Genomic DNA, 9,379 nt, shown 5'->3' on the forward strand with positions numbered 1-9,379 from the left:
TAGGAAATTAATTTTGTTTATATTATATTTGCTGGTCCCAGAGGGCCAGCCTAGTGCTCTCGTGCCTATCTGGCTGACTGACTGACTGACTGGCAAAGAGGTCCGGGGCAGTGCTATTGTATAGGATTACCCTATAATGCCAATGAAAAGACTTCCAGTGAATAACCATTCTGAATCAATTGCATACAAATTTGTGCACTCTGGAACCAGCTTTACCGGGCTGGCCTCATTTTGTTCAAGATTTGTTGCATTTCTGTTTTTGATATATTCGGAAGCTCCATTTTAGCGCCCCAATAAAGCATGCCATCTACTGTTTCCCTGGCCTTTGTGCTTGGTGAAGTGGTGTGCTAGAGTACCCTAATCACGGGTCATTTAGACCCATTAAGGCAATCAGTGAACATGTGCAGCGGTTCCCTGCTGTTCAGTCTCCGTGTTGCTGCACACATGAGCCTCACTGTTGCACTATGTATCCGTCATAATTAATAACGAGTGTTTTCCATTAGGAAAAGGGTCGTTTTAGAACTCAGTCATGTTCAGAATGCATGCGACAATGATTTTATAGCTTTCACTGTTTTATTTTGTTTTATTTTGACTAGAGTGAGGAAAATGCTTTTAAAAGAAAATGTGACTTTTTTTTAATTTTAAGGCAGGAAAGAGTTAAATATACATGTAATGTTTCAAAATGTGTTGTTCAGGATAAAAGGCCAAATTAATATGATGACAAAATCTGGATTTTTCAAATATATTTGTTCATGGTTTACACAATGTCGACCTACATTGTCAAATGGTCAGGTAATTCCGAAATGAATCTAAAAATTGTTAATGGCCAGCTTTAAACAGCCGTATATTTCTTTGTCTTTTTTCCCAGCCAAATATAGATAAAAAATACTTGTCTTATAGCACTTTGTATTTCACTTGAGTGTTGAATAATGGATGAAAGCATGCTTTTTCTTGGGCAGTTGGGAAAAAACCCTGACATTCTTACTGTATAGTTTGAAACTAAGACATTTATAAATGTCCCTGTTACTTTTATTTAACAAGTTTCAGTCCAACATATTGAAGGAGACAACATGTAACACCATTTCATATTTCAGTTATGATACACTGACATCTTGGAAATCTCTTGAAAAGTTGTCCTTATTCTTTTAAATTTGTCAAATTTCTTTGATACCAACGGCTCTTACTAATGGGAAACCTTGGTCGCTGATGTGAGATGTCGTTCTCACCTGACAGCACAATTTTCAAATACATGCAGGATTTGTAAAGAGCAGCGAAAACGCTGATTAGATTATGCAACACAATTATGTTTTAGTCAAATGTGGCAAGAGCAATAAGGGCTTCAGCCATTAAAAAAAGGCAGTATTTTGACGGACAAAAACACTCTGGTAAAAATCTCATGGTCAATTTTGGTTTGATCTGAATGGGCCTGAATGTTGAAATACACTTGTCACCTACAAATTCCCAGTAGGGTGAGTATACACTAATTTGATATAGGATTCCCAGCAGCGCAGTGCTTTATAGGCAAAGTTCTTGTTCCATTAACAGAACTCGGACCATTTTGACATGAATGTACTTCCTCATGACATCAAATTTCTCATAAAGGTTCTTTTTGACCTTTGATCTTTGACCTGTGTGGTCAACATTAATAGGCGTCTAGAGAAAAGGCATGCAGATTTCCCTTTGGAGGCAATCAAGAAGAGAAACAGTTCACATTTGTGACTGATTTTTCGCCAATTTTTTTGCAAAATTTTGTTTTAAAATGCATATTTTTCCAGAATTCGAATGGAAATGTGTTCCTGGGTCCCTTGGGCATCTTTCCTGCAATTTTGGTGCAATTTCATTTTTTGACCAAAATTGAAAAAAATGCAAGGGTTTAGCTTTACATTTCTCATCAAATTTGGCCAAAACTTGACTTTTCTGCAAACAATGCAGAACTTCCCTTTGAGGTAAGAGGAGCATCAATCAACATTCAAAAGCCGAAGATTTGGGCAAAAATCAATTTTTTTTTTGAGAAAAAGAAATGAACATATTTGACTGATTTTACCCATACTTGCAGGAAAGATGCCTAAGGGACCAGAACACATTCCCATTTAGTTTGGGTGCTCCTCTTACCTCTAATGGAATTTCTGCATTGTTTAGAGAAAAGTCAATTTTTGGCCAAATTTCATCAAAAATGTAAGGCTAACCCCTTGTTTTTTTTTCAATTTTGGCCAAAAAATGAAATTGCTTTAAACTTGCAGGAAAAATACCTAAGGGACCCTAGAACACATTCCGATTTAATTCGGGTGCTCCTCTTACTTCTAATGGAATTTCTGCATTGTTTAGAGAAAAGTAAATTTTTGGCCAAATTTCATCAAAAATGTAAGGCTAACCCCTTACATTTTTGATAAAATTTGGTCAAAAATGGACTTTTCTCTAAACAATGCAGAAATTCTTTTAGAGGTAAGAGGAGCTCCCAAATTCAATGGGAATGTGTTCTAGGGTCCCTTAGGCATCTTTCCTGCTAGTATGAAGCAATTTCATTTTTTGGCTAAAATTGGGAAAAAAACAGGGGGTTAGCCTTACATTTTTGATGAAATTTGACAAAAAAATTGACTTTTCTCTAAACAATGCAGAAATTCCTTTAGAGGTAAGAGAAGCACCCGAATTTAATGGGAATGTGTTCTAGAGTCCCTTAGGCATCTTTCCTGCATGTTTAAAGCAATTTCATTTTTTGGCCAAAATTGAAAAAAAAACAAGGGGTTAGCCTTACATTTTTTATGAAATTTGGCCAAAAATGGACTTTTCTCTAAACAATGCAGAAATTCCTTTAGAGGTAAGAGAAGTACCCGAATTAAATGGGAATGTGTTCTAGGGTCCCTTAGGCATCTTTCATGCAAGTTTAAAGCAATTTCATTTTTTGGCCAAAATTGAAAAAAAAACAAGGGGTTAGCCTTACATTTTTGATGAAATTTGGCCAAAAATGGACTTTTCTCTACACAATGCAGAAATTCCTTTAGAGGTAAGAGAAGCACCCGAATTAAATGGGAATGTGTTCTAGGGTCCCTTTCCTGCAAGTTTTAAGCAATTTCATTTTTTGGTCAAAATTGAAAAAAAACCAAGGGGTTAGCCTTACATTTTTTATGAAATTTGGCCAAAAATTGAATTTTCTCTAAACAATGCAGAAATTCCTTTAGAGGTAAGAGAAGCACCCGAATTAAATGGGAATGTGTTCTAGGGTCCCTTAGGCATCTTTCCTGCAAGTTTAAAGCAATTTCATTTTTTGGCCAAAATTGAAAAAAAATCAAGGGGTTAGCCTTACATTTTTGATGAAATTTGGCCAAAAATTGACTTTTCTCTTAACAATGCAGAAATTCCTTTAGAGGTAAGAGAAGCACCCGAATTAAATGGGAATGTGTTCTAGGGTCCCTTAGGCATCTTTCCTGCAAGTTTAAAGCAATTTCATTTTTTGGCCAAAATTGAAAAAAAAACAAGGGGTTAGCCTTACATTTTTGATGAAATTTGGCCAAAAATGGACTTTTCTCTAAACAATGCAGAAATTCCTTTAGAGGTAAGAGAAGCACCCGAATTAAATGGGAATGTGTTCTAGGGTCCCTTAGGCATCTTTCCTGCAGGTTTTAAGCAATTTCATTTTTTGGCCAAAATTGAAAAAAAACCAAGAGGTTAGCCTTACATTTTTGATGAAATTTGGCCAAAAATTGACTTTTCTCTAAACAATGCAGAAATTCCTTTAGAGGTAAGAAGAGCACCAAAATTAAATGGGAACGTGTTCTAGAGTCCCTTAGGCATCTTTCCTGCAAGTTTAAAGCAATTTCATTTTTTGGCCAAAATTGAAAAAAAAACCAAGGGGTTAGCCTTACATTTTTGATGAAATTTGGCCAAAAATGGACTTTTCTCTAAACAATGCAGAAATTCCTTTAGAGGTAAGAGAAGCACCCGAATTAAATGGGAATGTGTTCTAGGGTCCCTTAGGCATCTTTCCTGCAAGTTTAAAGCAATTTCATTTTTTGGCCAAAATTGAAAAAAAAACAAGGGGTTAGCCTTACATTTTTGATGAAATTTGGCCAAAAATGGACTTTTCTCTAAACAATGCAGAAATTCCTTTAGAGGTAAGAGAAGCACCCGAATTAAATGGGAATGTGTTCTAGGGTCCCTTAGGCATCTTTCCTGCAAGTTTAAAGCAATTTCATTTTTTGGCCAAAATTGAAAAAAAAAACAAGGGGTTAGCCTTACATTTTTGATGAAATTTGGCCAAAAATTGACTTTTCTCTTAACAATGCAGAAATTCCTTTAGAGGTAAGAGAAGCACCCGAATTAAATGGGAATGTGTTCTAGGGTCCCTTAGGCATCTTTCCTGCAAGTTTAAAGCAATTTCATTTTTTGGCCAAAATTGAAAAAAAAAACAAGGGGTTAGCCTTACATTTTTGATGAAATTTGGCCAAAAATGGACTTTTCTCTAAACAATGCAGAAATTCCTTTAGAGGTAAGAGAAGCACCCGAATTAAATGGGAATGTGTTCTAGGGTCCCTTAGGCATCTTTCCTGCAAGTTTAAAGCAATTTCATTTTTTGGCCAAAATTGAAAAAAAAACAAGGGGTTAGCCTTACATTTTTGATGAAATTTGGCCAAAAATGGACTTTTCTCTAAACAATGCAGAAATTCCTTTAGAGGTAAGAGAAGCACCCGAATTAAATGGGAATGTGTTCTAGGGTCCCTTAGGCATCTTTCCTGCAAGTTTAAAGCAATTTCATTTTTTGGCCAAAATTGAAAAAAACCAAGGGGTTAGCCTTACATTTTTGATGAAATTTGGCCAAAAATGGACTTTTCTCTTAACAATGCAGAAATTCCTTTAGAGGTAAGAGAAGCACCCCAATTAAATGGGAATGTGTTCTAGGTTCCCTTAGGCATCTTTCCTGCAAGTTTAAAGCAATTTCATTTTTTGGCCAAAATTGAAAAAAAAACAAGGGGTTAGCCTTACATTTTTGATGAAATTTGGCCAAAAATTGACTTTCTCTTAACAATGCAGAAATTCCTTTAGAGGTAAGAGAAGCACCCGAATTAAATGGGAATGTGTTCTAGGGTCCCTTAGGCATCTTTCCTGCAAGTTTAAAGCAATTTCATTTTTTGGCCAAAATTGAAAAAAAAACCAAGGGGTTAGCCTTACATTTTTGATGAAATTTGGCCAAAAATGGACTTTTCTCTAAACAATGCAGAAATTCCTTTAGAGGTAAGAGAAGTACCCGAATTAAATGGGAATGTGTTCTAGGGTCCCTTAGGCATCTTTCATGCAAGTTTAAAGCAATTTCATTTTTTGGCAAAAATTGAAAAAAAAACATTTTTTGATGAAATTTGGCCAAAAATTGACTTTTCTCTAAACAATGCAGAAATTCCTTTAGAGGTAAGAGAAGCACCCGAATTAAATGGGAATGTGTTCTAGGGTCCCTTAGGCATCTTTCCTGCAAGTTTTAAGCAATTTCATTTTTTGGCCAAAATTGAAAAAAAACCAAGGGGTTAGCCTTACATTTTTGATGAAATTTGGCCAAAAATGGACTTTTCTCTAAACAATGCAGAAATTCCTTTAGAGGTAAGAAGAGCACCCAAATTAAATGGGAACGTGTTCTAGAGTCCCTTAGGCATCTTTCCTGCAAGTTTAAAGCAATTTCATTTTTTGGCCAAAATTGAAAAAAAAACAAGGGGTTAGCCTTACATTTTTGATGAAATTTGGCCAAAAATGGACTTTTCTCTAAACAATGCAGAAATTCCTTTAGAGGTAAGAGGAGCACCCAAATTAAATGGGAACGTGTTCTAGAGTCCCTTAGGCATCTTTCCTGCAAGTTTAAAGCAATTTCATTTTTTGGCCAAAATTGAAAAAAAAACAAGGGGTTAGCCTTACATTTTTGATGAAATTTGGCCAAAAATGGACTTTTCTCTAAACAATGCAGAAATTCCTTTAGAGGTAAGAGAAGCACCCGAATTAAATGGGAATGTGTTCTAGGGTCCCTTAGGCATCTTTCCTGCAAGTTTAAAGCAATTTCATTTTTTGGCCAAAATTGAAAAAAAAACCAAGGGGTTAGCCTTACATTTTTGATGAAATTTGGCCAAAAATGGACTTTTCTCTTAACAATGCAGAAATTCCTTTAGAGGTAAGAGAAGCACCCGAATTAAATGGGAATGTGTTCTAGAGTCCCTTAGGCATCTTTCCTGCAAGTTTAAAGCAATTTCTTTTTTTGGCCAAAATTGAAAAAAAAACAAGGGGTTAGCCTTACATTTTTGATGAAATTTGGCCAAAAATGGACTTTTCTCTAAACAATGCAGAAATTCCTTTAGAGGTAAGAGAAGCACCCGAATTAAATGGGAATGTGTTCTAGGGTCCCTTAGGCATCTTTCCTGCAAGTTTAAAGCAATTTCATTTTTTGGCCAAAATTGAAAAAAAACCAAGGGGTTAGCCTTACATTTTTGATGAAATTTGGCCAAAAATGGACTTTTCTCTTAACAATGCAGAAATTCCTTTAGAGGTAAGAGAAGCACCCGAATTAAATGGGAATGTGTTCTAGGGTCCCTTAGGCATCTTTCCTGCAAGTTTAAAGCAATTTCATTTTTTGGCCAAAATTGAAAAAAAAACAAGGGGTTAGCCTTACATTTTTGATGAAATTTGGCCAAAAATGGACTTTTCTCTAAACAATGCAGAAATTCCTTTAGAGGTAAGAGAAGCACCCGAATTAAATGGGAATGTGTTCTAGGGTCCCTTAGGCATCTTTCCTGCAAGTTTAAAGCAATTTCATTTTTTGGCCAAAATTGAAAAAAAAACCAAGGGGTTATCCTTACATTTTTGATGAAATTTGGCCAAAAATGGACTTTTCTCTAAACAATGCAGAAATTCCTTTAGAGGTAAGAGAAGCACCCGAATTAAATGGGAATGTGTTCTAGGGTCCCTTAGGCATCTTTCCTGCAAGTTTAAAGCAATTTCATTTTTTGGCCAAAATTGAAAAAAAAACAAGGGGTTAGCCTTACATTTTTGATGAAATTTGGCCAAAAATGGACTTTTCTCTAAACAATGCAGAAATTCCTTTAGAGGTAAGAGAAGCACCCGAAATTAAATGGGAATGTGTTCTAGGGTCCCTTAGGCATCTTTCCTGCAAGTTTAAAGCAATTTCATTTTTTGGCCAAAATTGAAAAAAAAACAAGGGGTTAGCCTTACATTTTTGATGAAATTTGGCCAAAAATGGACTTTTCTCTTAACAATGCAGAAATTCCTTTAGAGGTAAGAGAAGCACCCGAAATTAAATGGGAATGTGTTCTAGGGTCCCTTAGGCATCTTTCCTGCAAGTTTAAAGCAATTTCATTTTTTGGCCAAAATTGAAAAAAAAACAAGGGGTTAGCCTTACATTTTTGATGAAATTTGGCCAAAAATGGACTTTTCTCTTAACAATGCAGAAATTCCTTTAGAGGTAAGAGAAGCACCCCAATTAAATGGGAATGTGTTCTAGGGTCCCTTAGGCATCTTTCCTGCAAGTTTAAAGCAATTTCTTTTTTTGGCCAAAATTGAAAAAAAAACAAGGGGTTAGCCTTACATTTTTGATGAAATTTGGCCAAAAATTGACTTTCTCTTAACAATGCAGAAATTCCTTTAGAGGTAAGAGAAGCACTCGAATTAAATGGGAATGTGTTCTAGGGTCCCTTAGGCATCTTTCCTGCAAGTTTAAAGCAATTTCATTTTTTGGCCAAAATTGAAAAAAAAAACAAGGGGTTAGCCTTACATTTTTGATGAAATTTGGCCAAAAATGGACTTTTCTCTAAACAATGCAGAAATTCCTTTAGAGGTAAGAGAAGCATCCGAATTAAATGGGAACGTGTTCAAGAGTCCCTTAGGCATCTTTCCTGCAAGTTTAAAGCAATTTCTTTTTTTGGCCAAAATTGAAAAAAAAACAAGGGGTTAGCCTTACATTTTTGATGAAATTTGGCCAAAAATGGACTTTTCTCTAAACAATGCAGAAATTCCTTTAGAGGTAAGAGAAGCACCCGAATTAAATGGGAATGTGTTCTAGGGTCCCTTAGGCATCTTTCCTGCAAGTTTAAAGCAATTTCATTTTTTGGCCAAAATTGAAAAAAAACCAAGGGGTTAGCCTTACATTTTTGATGAAATTTGGCCAAAAATGGACTTTTCTCTTAACAATGCAGAAATTCCTTTAGAGGTAAGAGAAGCACCCGAATTAAATGGGAATGTGTTCTAGGGTCCCTTAGGCATCTTTCCTGCAAGTTTAAAGCAATTTCATTTTTTGGCCAAAATTGAAAAAAAAACAAGGGGTTAGCCTTACATTTTTGATGAAATTTGGCCAAAAATGGACTTTTCTCTAAACAATGCAGAAATTCCTTTAGAGGTAAGAGAAGCACCCGAATTAAATGGGAATGTGTTCTAGGGTCCCTTAGGCATCTTTCCTGCAAGTTTAAAGCAATTTCATTTTTTGGCCAAAATTGAAAAAAAAACCAAGGGGTTATCCTTACATTTTTGATGAAATTTGGCCAAAAATGGACTTTTCTCTTAACAATGCAGAAATTCCTTTAGAGGTAAGAGAAGCACCCGAAATTAAATGGGAATGTGTTCTAGGGTCCCTTAGGCATCTTTCCTGCAAGTTTAAAGCAATTTCATTTTTTGGCCAAAATTGAAAAAAAAACAAGGGGTTAGCCTTACATTTTTGATGAAATTTGGCCAAAAATTGACTTTCTCTTAACAATGCAGAAATTCCTTTAGAGGTAAGAGAAGCACTCGAATTAAATGGGAATGTGTTCTAGGGTCCCTTAGGCATCTTTCCTGCAAGTTTAAAGCAATTTCATTTTTTGGCCAAAATTGAAAAAAAAACAAGGGGTTAGCCTTACATTTTTGATGAAATTTGGCCAAAAATGGACTTTTCTCTAAACAATGCAGAAATTCCTTTAGAGGTAAGAGAAGCACCCGAATTAAATGGGAATGTGTTCTAGGGTCCCTTAGGCATCTTTCCTGCAAGTTTAAAGCAATTTCATTTTTTGGCCAAAATTGAAAAAAAAACCAAGGGGTTAGCCTTACATTTTTGATGAAATTTGGCCAAAAATGGACTTTTCTCTTAACAATGCAGAAATTCCTTTAGAGGTAAGAGAAGCACCCGAATTAAATGGGAATGTGTTCTAGAGTCCCTTAGGCATCTTTCCTGCAAGTTTAAAGCAATTTCTTTTTTTGGCCAAAATTGAAAAAAAAACAAGGGGTTAGCCTTACATTTTTGATGAAATTTGGCCAAAAATGGACTTTTCTCTAAACAATGCAGAAATTCCTTTAGAGGTAAGAGAAGCACCCGAATTAAATGGGAATGTGTTCTAGGGTCCCTTAGGCATCTTTCCTGCAAGTTTAA

The sequence above is a fragment of the Patiria miniata genome, unplaced genomic scaffold (assembly GCF_015706575.1).
Source record: "Patiria miniata isolate m_02_andy unplaced genomic scaffold, ASM1570657v1 HiC_scaffold_17, whole genome shotgun sequence".
NCBI classification, from domain to species: Eukaryota; Metazoa; Echinodermata; class Asteroidea; order Valvatida; family Asterinidae; genus Patiria; species Patiria miniata.